We start from the raw sequence: 13,080 nt of genomic DNA, 5'->3' as shown, positions 1-13,080 counted from the left end.
CTTCACACAACTCACAGTCAATGTGTGGAACTCTTTTCCTGAGGATGTTGTGAAGGCCAAGGCTATAACAAGGTTCAAAAAGGAACCAGATAAATTCATGGAGATTGATAGATCCATCAATGGTTATTAGCCAGCATGGGAAGAGATGCAAAACTATGCTCTGAAGTGTCCCTAGTTTCTGTTTGCCAGAAGCTGGCAATGGACAACGCAGGATGGATCACTTGATGATTACCTGTTCTGTTCATTCCCTTTGAAGCACCTGGCATTAGCCACTGTTGGAAGACAGGCTACTGAGCTAGATGGACCTTTGGTCTCACCCAGTATGGCTGTTCTTATGTTCTTAAAGTCTAAACACTAAACACATTGTTATAAATTCACTTCAATACCCATCTTAACCATACTAACACACACATGAAACAGACTGGTGCTTGGTTTGCCAGCATCACAGATTCAAAAAGACAGAGCATTGGAACACAAAATATTGGGCATGGTCCTTCAAGCCCTCCCTGCATAGAATTCCTATAGAAGTCAATGGCTTGCAGGATCAGGCCCTTTATATAGGGCTAGATCTAATTTGCTAGATGTCTTCCAGATTTAAAAGAATCAAACTCGTATAATAAGATCTATACTGGATCTGCAAGTGAAAAATAATTTGTCATAATCTGACAATGCTTGTACGTGTATTATTGATTTGGGGATGAATGGGGCATAAGGGTCAACCTAATTTAATATACATATGCATCTGCAAATGTTGAGATCTTTCTAGCAGACAGTTGTACTCTGAGTTCTTCATCATAACGGAAAAACCTTTAAGGGCAATTGTTGCTGTCAAAAGATTGATTGTTAGAACATGGAAAAAGAACACAACACCAAACTATCCATTGAAGTAACAGCCTGTCAGAAACTGCAAAATCTGAGAGGGCTGCATTAACAAGGGGAAATCAACTACAACAATATGATTCATTATGACAGCTGTTTATGAAACTATACACAAGCTAAAAATAACATGCTGACACTTCAAGTTGTACAGTTTATTATTTTTTCAACTGTCTGATGTAATCTTCAAGATTGTTTAAAGCTATGTTTCTCCATCACAGACAAAGTTTAGTGTTCACTATTTTTAAACTAAAAATAGCCATACACATTTAATAAATGAATTCCATATCATTTTAGGCTCTCATCCCCCTTTTTCATTGGCCCCAGAAATTCAGTATTTCAGAGAGAAAAATCTCAATCTGTTCAGTGTCACATTTGTTGGCTCTTCCAGCTTAAATATTTATAATTAACAAAGTAAATGTCAATAAACATTGATTTCACTGTACACACACAAACTGATGAAAAATATTTCCATCAATAATAACTGAAATTTGTGGATAGGCCAAGTAAGAAGAATGCTCGAGAAGTTAGTTTCATGTAGGGATATATACTTTGTATATATTGACACGTGATGTTGACAATTTGTATTTTAATGATTATAAAGCTTTAATTTTTTGAATCTCAATATCCACTGTCATTAAGTAATTATGGTCTGATCCCCCCATAATTTCACACAACTGTGTACATTTAAATTGATAAAAATAAACAAGTTTAAAAATAAACATAAACATATTATCCATCAAAATGATAAAAAATAAAAATCAGATTCTGATAAGCCCATTTATAATGTGAGAATTGCACCCCATTGACAAAGGTGAGAGCAGCTGTGAATGTAACCAGAATGTTAGGTAAACTGCATATCACCGATCTTCCACTTCCTTCACAGAATTTCAGCCTAGCTCCTTGCTGAATCGAAGATTGCACTGCATTGTTTTTTTATGAGTTTTCAGAAAGCATTACACAGATTAAAACCCAGGATATGAGGATGAGATTTTTAAAGCATTTAGAGTGTAGAAACATATGTCTATTTCACTAGCAATTAAAATACTTGTCATAAACGATTAAAAGAAAAGCCATAAGTAATAAAATACCAATATAGCCTTTCTGTGCAAATTTCATGTTAAGGTTTTTTTTTCTGAAGATGCATACATATTTGTTGGATTACAAATATGATTTATAACAACTACTTCATGTAAGGTCTTTAAGGTTGCGACCATGTTTTTGTTACATGTATGTAAAATACCTTGCATAATGGAGCCTTGAGCTCCAAGTTGGGCCTTTCAGTGATACCACAATAAAATAAATATTAATTAATAGCTTATGATCCCCGCTTCAACCATATACAGATTCTTCTTGCTCTGATCTTTTTCAAAGAAGCTTTCCAATTTATCATGTGGTCCAAATGTACTGTGTGTCTTCAGCTTGCTAAGCAGAATTGGAATTAAAACCACAGTTTCTCTCAGTATGTACTCAAATGCTTCTTCTTTGGCAGAAGAAAGAGAAGTCTGGTCTTAGGAGTATGTCCGGCCATCAATAGTCACTCGAATAATACCTGACTAGTGTCCCTTATTACAGTCTGGTCAGATCTGATTACAACTCGGTGAGACTTGGGTGTATAAAGGATTCAGTCCATCTAGTGTGCTGGAACATATATTTATAAACACATACTAATTTGAAACTTACTCGAGCAATACACAAACACAGAAATGAAAAATGAAATTTGCTTTCAGCATATTTCTTGTTTACTGTTGTTCTGATGCTGTAATATGAGAATACGTATTCTGATCTATTCCTGTTGTGAAAGGAAGGATGGTCCAGTGGATTCAGTGCTAGCCTGGACTTCAGGATACCTTCCCGGCTCAGCCAGGGACTTCCTGTGTGACTTTGGGCAAGTCACTTACTGTCTCTTTATGTCAGTTCCCCATCCGAAGAACTCACCTATGGGTCATGATACTCCACAATGTTTGCTATTTGATTATTGCAAGTCAGAGGTGAAGTGGAGACAAGGAAGTTGTGATGGATGTGGAATGGCTATGAATCCTGAGAGGTCTTCATTTTATGTGACCTGGTCAATGAGGAGAAATTATGGTATATTGGTCATTAGCATTTCTTGTATGACTGTACTGATCTATCTTAAGAGGAGGCTGCGGAAAAAGCAAAAAGGAAAGCAACACAATAGATCTAGATAAGGACTTCCCAACACACACTTGAAGGGCAATAGGTCAAGCTATTAACTTCAAGAATCCTGTCTCCAGTCGCTAAATTGCTTTCTTTGCCAAAGGTAGGAGGCTAGAGATGAAAAGAACACTAAGGAGTTAAAAAAAAGAGCCCTGCTTAGAAGTAGATGGGTGGTCACTTGTTAGAAGTGGTCTAGATCAGGGATACAGGCTAACAGAGAGAGTCTAATTAGTAGGGCCTTTCCAAATCCAGGGAATGGTAAACCTTATGGAAAAGCTAGATTAGTTCAGTGTCTGTCTGTCTGTTTGTTTGTTTTTTATGTTTTCTCTTAAATGCTTTGGTTCTAAATAAATAATACTTTGCTTTAAGGAGGATGTTTGGTCACTGATTATCGCTGCCATTGTCCCAGAGGGAACAGAACTGCAGGGTCTGGACATAAGTCAGACCTGCTGAAGTAAACCATGGTTAGTACCAAGGAAGTGCAACACAGGGTCCAGTCTGAGAGTGGGAGAATTGTGTGAATCTTCCCCAAGAGACATTTGACAGCTAGCAGCCTGAGACCTAAAGGGGTGCAATCAGAGAGACCAGAAGGGGTCAGAGTTGCTCTTTGCCTGGTGACTATGAATAATTTGAGAGTTATGAAAATTACTGATCTTTTGCCCTTGAAAATCAGAGAGACAGAGAGAGAGCCCATCTGTCATTAGCACTTATGGTGCTACCTATAGTTATTTTTTTTAATATAATGGTAACACTAGTAGGTCCCAATCAAGCTCAGGGCTCTGTCACGCTAGGTGCTATGGAAACAAGAACACCAAAAAAAAAATGGTTCACTTCACTGCCACCAAAGAGCTTACAATCTAAATAGACAAGACTAGTACAAATAGACAGAAAGCTAAGTGTCAGAGGTGCAAGTATAATTAGCTACATTTTAAAAATATGAAATAAACTGCACCTTAACAGATCAGTAATACTGTCCTTATTCTACCATGCCAACACTACCATGGAGTGGGACGTTTCTGCCTCTTACAGGGATTCTTGGTGTGAGGGCAAAGACCAGAATGCTTCTTCAGACCATACACTCCAGCTACTCTCCTCCACAGGAAGGGGAAAGGTGGTGATGGGAGGTTACCTCATCTGTCAGAGCTTTCAGGGTTTGGGGGCAGAGCCTTCATATTTATATATTGGTTGTTTTATATATGGTATACATATCATTTAGTAGTTTAATAACTGCTGTAACTGCCATCTGAAATTCCGTGTGCTGCAATAGCCATTAATTTACATTTTTGGCTGGTGTCCATTATTTTATCATTTCAGTGTGTAATGTTCTTACATTGCATTAGAGTGCATCACACAGCATAATGACAACTCCCAGATAATAATTTAAAGCAGCATATAGTATATCTGCTTTCAGCAGGGAAAAGTCATCATCAGCTCAACAAGTGACTTTACCAGCTGAATCCCATGTGGAAAAACCACATTTGTCATACACTTGTCCAAATGTATTCACAGGATATAAAATGTGACATACCGTACTTACATACTGTATACCCTTCAAATGCTTTCAGAATTTTAGGAGTCCCCAGTAGCAAACATTATAATTAAGTTGGTGTTGAGTTCCAACTTCCATTTTAGCTGACTTTTTCAGTTGCTTCCTCAAAAAAATTCATTTTGGGCTGAAGTGTTAGTTGAAAGATTCCTTGTTTGAGTTGAAAGAATCATTTTTTTCAGGCTAAGTAAAATCAGTGTAGCTGGTTTTTATTTATATGAGAATGGAAAAAGATGAGTTTCTGATCAAAACTCTTGCAGCTATAAAAATTCTAAAAATAGTTTAAGATATAAACTTCAAGATTGGCCTGCTTTGTAGATCTCACTGAAATCTAAAGATCAGGCTGAGTTTCAAGAAAATCAGTTGCATAATTTTAAAGTCATGAGTCCTTCAATCAGAAATTCCACCCAGGCATAGTGAAATTTTTTCCTCTGTATATTTAGGTGCCATTAAAGCAGAGCAGATTAGAATGTTGACTTCATTTAAGAACAGTTTATCTTAGTAATGCATTTAAGATAAATTTTATCGTAAATGCACGGTTTAAGTGAAAGTTGAACTTCCCTTGAGTTAAAAGATTTTGAAGTCCTGAAGCAAAGATGATTTCTTGCTCTGTTTTGTACAGCGTCATATATGCTTGCAGTGCTCCTAAAAAAGAATAATAATAGTGGCTCATTTTCAAACCTCAGTACACTTTTGCGCACCTCCTACTTTTGTGCACAGAACATGATATGTACATTCTCATGGTATTGCATACATGTAAGCTGGACTTTCATAAAGTTTGCATGCATGGGATTGAAAGTCTGGGCCAGTATGTTTATTCCCACCCTTGGAGATACCTTGTTGCTATATGAAATGTCTTTATTGGAAGACTAATGGGCAATTTTATCCTCAAAAAACAGAAATTGATTGACTAGAAGAATAAATATAGTGCCATGTAAAAAGGGGGTGCAAACAAGGAATGTACCATTAGGTATTTGCATTAAGATGATATTTGTATTTGGAAGTACTATGATTCAGATATCTGGATTTGGAGAGTCTATTACTCATATATTTGGAACTATCCAGCTTTTGAAAAAATTAAACTTTTTTGCATAAGGAAGTGAGGTTATCAGTAGCACCACAACAGCAGAGAGAGGACAACCAAGATTCTTTAAATTCTATATGAATTAGTTGCACCAGAAAAACATTGGTAGTCCTGGGTAGGCAGGGCACAACAGCAGGAAGTGAGAGTGGTCAGAAGATGGCCACGAGTATCACAAGAACAGGCAAAAGTGAGAGAACAAGATTTTTCAGATGGCATGATCTAAGCATAATCGAGGTGGACAAGGTACAGTGAGGTGGGAAGTTTTTTAGTTGTTTTCAAAAGGTGTTGTGGAAACTGAATTTCAACAACAGTGAGATTACACCGAGTTTTTTCTTTTCTTCCAGCACTGAGAACAGCAAACTGCTTCATCAGGTCCCCAAAACATGTGAGGAATGACTTGAGTAGAAGTCCAGCTACTGATTGCTGGAGAGCTTTCCTGAGACTTGGAAATCTTCCTCCAACTCCAAACACTACCCCTTAACCCTATTTTGGCACATGATCTCCTGTAACCAAATATTTTCCAGCTGCTATTCATAAACATTCATCTCACTGGATGAGGATGTTCATTCTATTTTGCCAATTTATATATTTATTTCAGTTTATACTGACAACAAAAAAGTGCTGATCTAAGCTCTGGGCACTCAACACTTTAAAATAGTTACTTATAGCAAACAAGCAGCCTCCACCAGTTGCTCCAATACCCCCAATCAAACTAAAAATATAATCAAAACCCCTTCAACCACATAGCCACCAGAATCCCCTCATACTACTGAACCTCACAAACCTCTCAGATCCTGACCAGCTAGGCAGCAAAGACAGACATTGCAGCATGTCCCAAAGGTTGTTAGCCTGTGTGTGTTATGAACCAAGGCAAATTCCAAAAGGTACAGGTCCCTAATGGAGGACGCCCTGCCATCAGTTCCCCCTTTTTCATACCAATGAGGTTCCAACGTCAGCACCTGTGGCAGCAGCTAGGTCACAGGATACTTAGGGCTTTAGAGATTAAAACCAACACTTTAAAATCAACCTGGACACTCATAGGTAGCCAGTGCAATTCAAGGAGCACAAGTGTCATGAAAAGAAACATGGCTTAACATGCTGAATTCTGCATTAACTTTAGTTTCTGGCTAGGTTAGAGGTAGTTGATTAACCCAGGACATACATAATGCGTGCACACACCAGTTCACATACCTCTCTCCCAGACAGAATGCTCTCTCGCTGCAAGCCGCATTTAGTTAATTGAATTTTGAGACTAGTGTATTTTGTAATGAAAATTACTGTATATACTTCTACACAGCAAGATGAACTTCCACCACTCAGGTGTTACAGTGATGGGGGCCACAAGTACTTAGGTCCTGTTCCATAATTTTAAATGAACATTTGTTGTACAACAAAGTTAGGTATTATTTATCTAGGGTAATTAAATCTAGAGAATGACTGCAGTATAAACACATGGCCAGGCTAATGATTCACAAATGACATGTCAAGATTGCTAAAACAGTTCCCCAGGGAAGATAGATAATATTATGCAGTCTGATTTTATTTTCTCTTCTTACATACTTTAAGTGCTAAGCCCCCCTGCCTTTTAGAGCACCAGACTTTCGGCCTCCGCTACTGTGGATGCAATTTTGCATCCACAATTAAAAGCAGGGGACAATTAGGTGCACCTGTAATTACATCCATTCAGCTGCCTCACTATCTGATTTGGAAGTACAGTCACGTAATTAGACAGTTAAGGGTGCAGCTATTTATACCGGTAACTTTGCCATTGCATTTAACTGCAGCCATAAAATTGCACCCCCATTATAACAGACAATTTTTGAGAGTTTGGGGTTAACTAGCACTCTGGATTAATGCTTGATTGAATAAACGTTTCTAACTATTCATTTAACAGATAATATAAGTAGAATAGAAAGTTGTTACAGAATAATTGTCACCTATTATGACATAAGTGTTGTAGGGACAACTATGGTGATATTAATGCTTGCACTCAAAGTAGATATTTTCTGATCAAATGATGATGTTCCAATATAACTATTTCTATTTTACCAGATGATTGAATATTTTAATCTTTATCTTATGTGAGAGAGATCTGGTATTTGACTGGCTGCAGTTGAATTTTTTAAAATTTATTAATTTAACTGCTAAATGGCAAACTACTGATCATCCAGAAGTTTAATTTACCATGCATAGATTTCATTATCAGTTTGAACATACTGTGCCTCCTCCAATAAATAATAATAATAATAATATCCTAACCTGAAGTCTCTTGTTTTACTACTGTATCATACAAGAAGGGAATAGTTATTTCTGATGAGATCTGAGGGAGTTAATATAGGTTTCAGATTTTCAATTCTGCTGCAGAATGGTCACTAATATTTTCAGACTCCATAATAAAGTCTGAGTGCTTTCAAGATTTATCACTATTGGATTTTGAATGTGTGTCACACATCGTACTGATGTTATGACAGAACCACCTCGCTTCATCTCATAGGCCTATAATCTAATCTCTGAACTTCTCATTAGGCATTGGGATAATTTACTAAGTGATTTAGGAGCCCAAGTCCCATTGGTTTTCAATGGAACTTATGCCCCTAAGTTATTTGGGCCATAATTCTCAAAGGTAATTAGGTGCCTAGCTCCCTTTGATATCAATGGGAGTTCGAGGATCTGGGCTTGGGATACTTTTGAAATTAAATTTGGACTCCAAAGTCACTTATGTGCTTTTATCAGAGGGGTAGCCATGTTAGTCTGAATCTGTAAAAAGCAACAGAGGGTCCTATGGCACCTTTAAGACTAACAGAAGTATTGGAGCATAAGCTTTCGTGGGTGAATGCCCACTTCATCAGATGTAAGTAACGGAAATTTCCAGAGGCAGGTATAAATCAGTATGGAGATAACGAGGTTAGTTCAATCAGGGAGGGTGAGGTGCTCTGCTAGCAGTTGAGGTGTGAACACCAAGGGAGGAGAAACTGCTTCTGTAGTTGGCTAGCCATTCACAGTCTTTGTTTAATCCTGAGCTGATGGTGTCAAATTTGCAAATGAACTGGAGCTCAGCAGTTTCTCTTTGGAGTCTGGTCCTGAAGTTTTTTTGCTGTAAGATGGCTACCTTTAAATCTGCTATTGTATGGCCAGGGATGTTGAAGTGTTCTCCTACAGGTTTTTGTATACTGCCAATATACAAAATATTTTGTGAATGGCTATCTGTTAGTCTTAAAGGTGCCACAGAACCCTCTGTTGCTTTTATGTGCTTTTGAAAATTGCCCATTATCTAATTGTGATGGAGGTCACTCATGAACTAAGCAATAGATTTAGGGCTTGTCTACACAGGGGGGTTTAAACCAGATCAAATTGAGTTAATCTGGTTTGAAAACTCTTGCATACACATGACTCAACCCATCCCTGAGCACTAATTCTGCATTTATCAGGAATGCTGGAGTCCTCTTGCAAAGTGGACTAGGGTTGCTTCAAACTGAATTAGTTTGGTCTTTTGTTTGTGTGCATGCAGTTGCTATGCATCATTCTGCATGCTTCCAACATCTGTCCCACAGTGCTTTGCATTTTGACAGTTACTGAACTGGCTGTTTACTTGTGTGCCTTCCCTGCCCTGGTGTGAAGTTTCCAGGATGACCCTTGCCCCCTTTAAAAAGCAGTGCAGAGTCAGATTTTGTCCGTTTGCTCCTGGCTCTTAGGTAGCATTATCTGGATAATACAACTGTGAGAGCACTCCAAAACCCCCAAAACATGCCCCATGCAGCTGCTTGGACCCATAAGAATACCCTGGCTATCATCACCATCTGGGCAAAAGCAGTTCAGGAAGTTCTTGTGGCCAACTACAGAAATAAAGGCTTTTTTTGTGGACATTGCAAAGCAGATATGTGCGAAGGCTCATGTCTGGGATGCTAACCAGTGCTGAACAAAGAGAAAGCAGCTTAGGAGACAATACCTTGAGATGAGGGATAAAAGGAGACAACCCAGTAAAGGAAAAGTGACCTGTGCATTTTTTGATGAGCTGGACAGTATTCTAATCAATCAATCACAGTATGACCTATCCCAGGCACTATTCGGAACCTGTTGTCTGCACTTCCCCCCATCAAGGAGGACTGGCTAGTTCCATTATGGGATAGCAGGAGGATGCCAGATGTTTCCACCTGACAGCCAGGACTCTTTTTGTGACTTAGGACCCTGACAATGGCCAGCTAGAAAGCCAGCCCAAGTCCTGCCCTGCTACACCAGACACCGGTTCCCACCTTGCATCAGCTGAGCCTGAGTTTGATCTCCCGTAAGGAACTTTGGCATCTATCTTTAGAATTTCATTGAATCATGGAATCATAGAATATCAGAGTTGGAAGGGACCTCAAGAGGTCATCTAGTCCAACCCCCTGCTCAAAGCAGGACCAATTCCCAGCTAAATCATCCCAGCCAGGCCTTTGTCAAGCCGGGCCTGACAAAGGAAGGAGGTTTTTAAAATAAAAGAAGTACTTAGGCATGATAAATTCAAAGGACAATGTATTTGGTATAAAACTGGTACTGTATAAAGTTAAGCAGAAGGAGTAGCAGTATTAAGGAGGTTTAAAAAAAGATGTATTTAAAACACTGTATTTGAATCATTGCCAAGAAATATTAGCTCTACAGAGAGGTATACCACTAGATGTCACTCTCTAACTACAATGAAGTACCCATATCCCCAGTCTTTTCTGGATATAATTTACACTCACCCCTGGTTCAAATGTATAACAGGTTGATTTGTAGCCCTCGTTCAGAGCTTGCGTAAGTCTGTTTTTCATATAAATTACAGATCAACAAAATGGCATTTGTTTATGGTGGCAGCATTTTTCTTAAGTTTTAAAAGGTCACTATAAAGTGAGATTTAGGCATAAAAATGTAGGCTTTGCATAATCAAAGATTCCCTAAGTCTATGGAACCATCTGGATCAGTTGTGTTCTTGTGAGCCCTTTGCCAGGAGAAATAGCATGGTCTAGCGCAGAGTGTACTGGACTGAGTGAGAGAAGACCTGGGTCTTATTCCCAGCTCTCCCCAATGACCTGCTAGGTGACCTGGGGCAAATCACTTCACCTCTTTGTTGATCTATTTCCATTTCTACCATTCTCTGTTTAAGCTGTGAGTACTTCAGGGCAGGGACTGTGGCTTACTAGGTATGCTTGTTTGGGGAATTACAGTAGTGCAGAGATACAAATATGTATGGCACAAAGGATCTGTAAAACAGCCAGCTCTAACCAGCTGAAAATTCCCCCAGTGTTGGGGAGCTCTCAATTTTGGTTTGATCCGTTTCTTTATACATACAAGCACAACTGGAGGAGTATTTTGAAAGCATTGGACAACAAATCCCAAAACTAGGGCTGTCAAGCGATTAAAAAAATTAATCACGATTAATCACGTGATTGAAAAAATTAATCGTGATTAATCACACTGTTAAACAATTACATACAATATTTTTGGATGTTTTATGCATTTTCAAATATATTGTATTCTGTGTTGTAATTGAAATCAAAGTGTACAGTGCTCACTTTATATTTATTTGATTACAGTGCAAATATTTGTAAAAACAAAAAATAGTATTTTTCAATTCACCTAATACAAGTACTGTAAGGCAGTCTCTTTATTATGAAAGTTGAACTTACAAATTTAGAATTATGTACAAAAATAACTGCATTCAAAAATAAAACAATGTAAAACTTTAGAGCCTACAAGTCCACTCAGTGCTACTTCTTGTTCAGCCAATCGCGCAGACAAACAAGGTTGTTTTCATTTGCAGGAGATAATGCTGCCTGCTTTTTGTTCACAATTTCACCAGAAAGTGAGAAAAGGTGTTGGCATGGGACTTTTGTAGCCAGCATTGCAAGGTATTTATGTGCCAGATATGCTAAACATTTGTATGCCCCTTCATGCTTCCGCCACCATTCCAGAGGACATGCTTCCATGCTGATGATGCTTGTTAAAAAACAACAACAAATAATGCATTAATTAAATTTGTGACTGAACTCCTTGGGGGAGAATTGTAGGTCTCTGGCTCTGTTTTATCTGCATTCTGCCATATATTTCATGTTATAGCAGTCTCGGATGATGATTCAGCACATGTTAATTTTAAGAACACTTTCGCTGTAGATTTCACAAAATGCGAAGAAGGTACCAATGTGAAATTTCTAAAGATAGCTACAGCACTCGACCCAACGTTTAAGAATCTGAAGCACCTTCCAAAATTTGAGAGGGATGATGTGTGGTGCATGCTTTCAAAAGTCTTAAAAGAGCAACACTATAGAACCCGAACCACCAAAAAAGAAAATCAACCTTCTGCCGGTGGCATCTGATTCAGAGGATTAAAATGAACAAGCATCAGTCTGCACTGCTTTGGATTGTTATCAAGGAGAACCTGTCATCAGCATGGGCGCATGTCCTCTGGAATGGTAGCCGAATCATGAAAGGACATGAATCTTTAGAGCATCTGGCATGTAAATATCTTGGACACTGGCTACAACAGTGCAATGCAAATGCCTGTTCTCACTTTCTGGTGATGTAAATAAGAAGAGGGCAGCATTATCTCCCATAAATGTAAACAAACTTGTTCATCTTAGCGATTGGCTGAACAAGAAGTAGGACTGAGAGGACCTGTAGGCTCTAAAGTTTTGCATTGCTTTGTTTTTTGAGTGCAGTTATGTAACAAAACAAAACAAAAAAAATTGACATTTGTAAATTGCACTTTCATGATAACGAGACTGCACTACAATACTTGTATTAGCTGAACTGAAAAATACTATTTATTTTGTTTACCTTTTTTACGGTGCAAATATTTGTAATAAAAAATAATATAAGGTGACCAGTGTACACTTTGTATTCTGTGTTGTAATAGAAATCAATAGATTTGAAAATGTAGAAGAACATCCAAGATATTTAATACATTTCAGTTGGTATTTTATTAACAGTGTGATTAAAACTGCAATTAATCACAATTAATTTTTTTGTTACTCATGAGTTAACTGCAATTAATCCACAGCCCTATCCAAAACCCTTGGCCTTCTTTAAACAAAGTAGTTGAAACATATGGGCCAGCTCATCCCTGGTCTTACTCCACTGAAGTCAATGAAGAAGGCATGGACTTGTTTTTTAACCAAAGCTTTTATTGCTTCTATGCTGCAGACACACTGCATGTGTAGGACAGAATTATAAGGGTACGTCAACTTGTATTTCACACTATACATTTGCTTTTACACATATTTGGTTTCAGCTCATTCATTCTAAAGCTATCATATTATTGATTCTAATAGCCATTATTGATTCTAGTAGCCACCAGAGCCGGCTCCAGCACTTCTGCTGCCCCAAGCAAAAAACAAAACAAAAAAAGCCACAATCATAATCGTGACCGGCGGCGGCAATTGGG

This window comes from Chrysemys picta, chromosome 6 (genome assembly GCF_011386835.1).
Source record: "Chrysemys picta bellii isolate R12L10 chromosome 6, ASM1138683v2, whole genome shotgun sequence".
Taxonomy (NCBI): Eukaryota; Metazoa; Chordata; order Testudines; family Emydidae; genus Chrysemys; species Chrysemys picta.
This window is presented reverse-complemented; position numbering follows the sequence as displayed.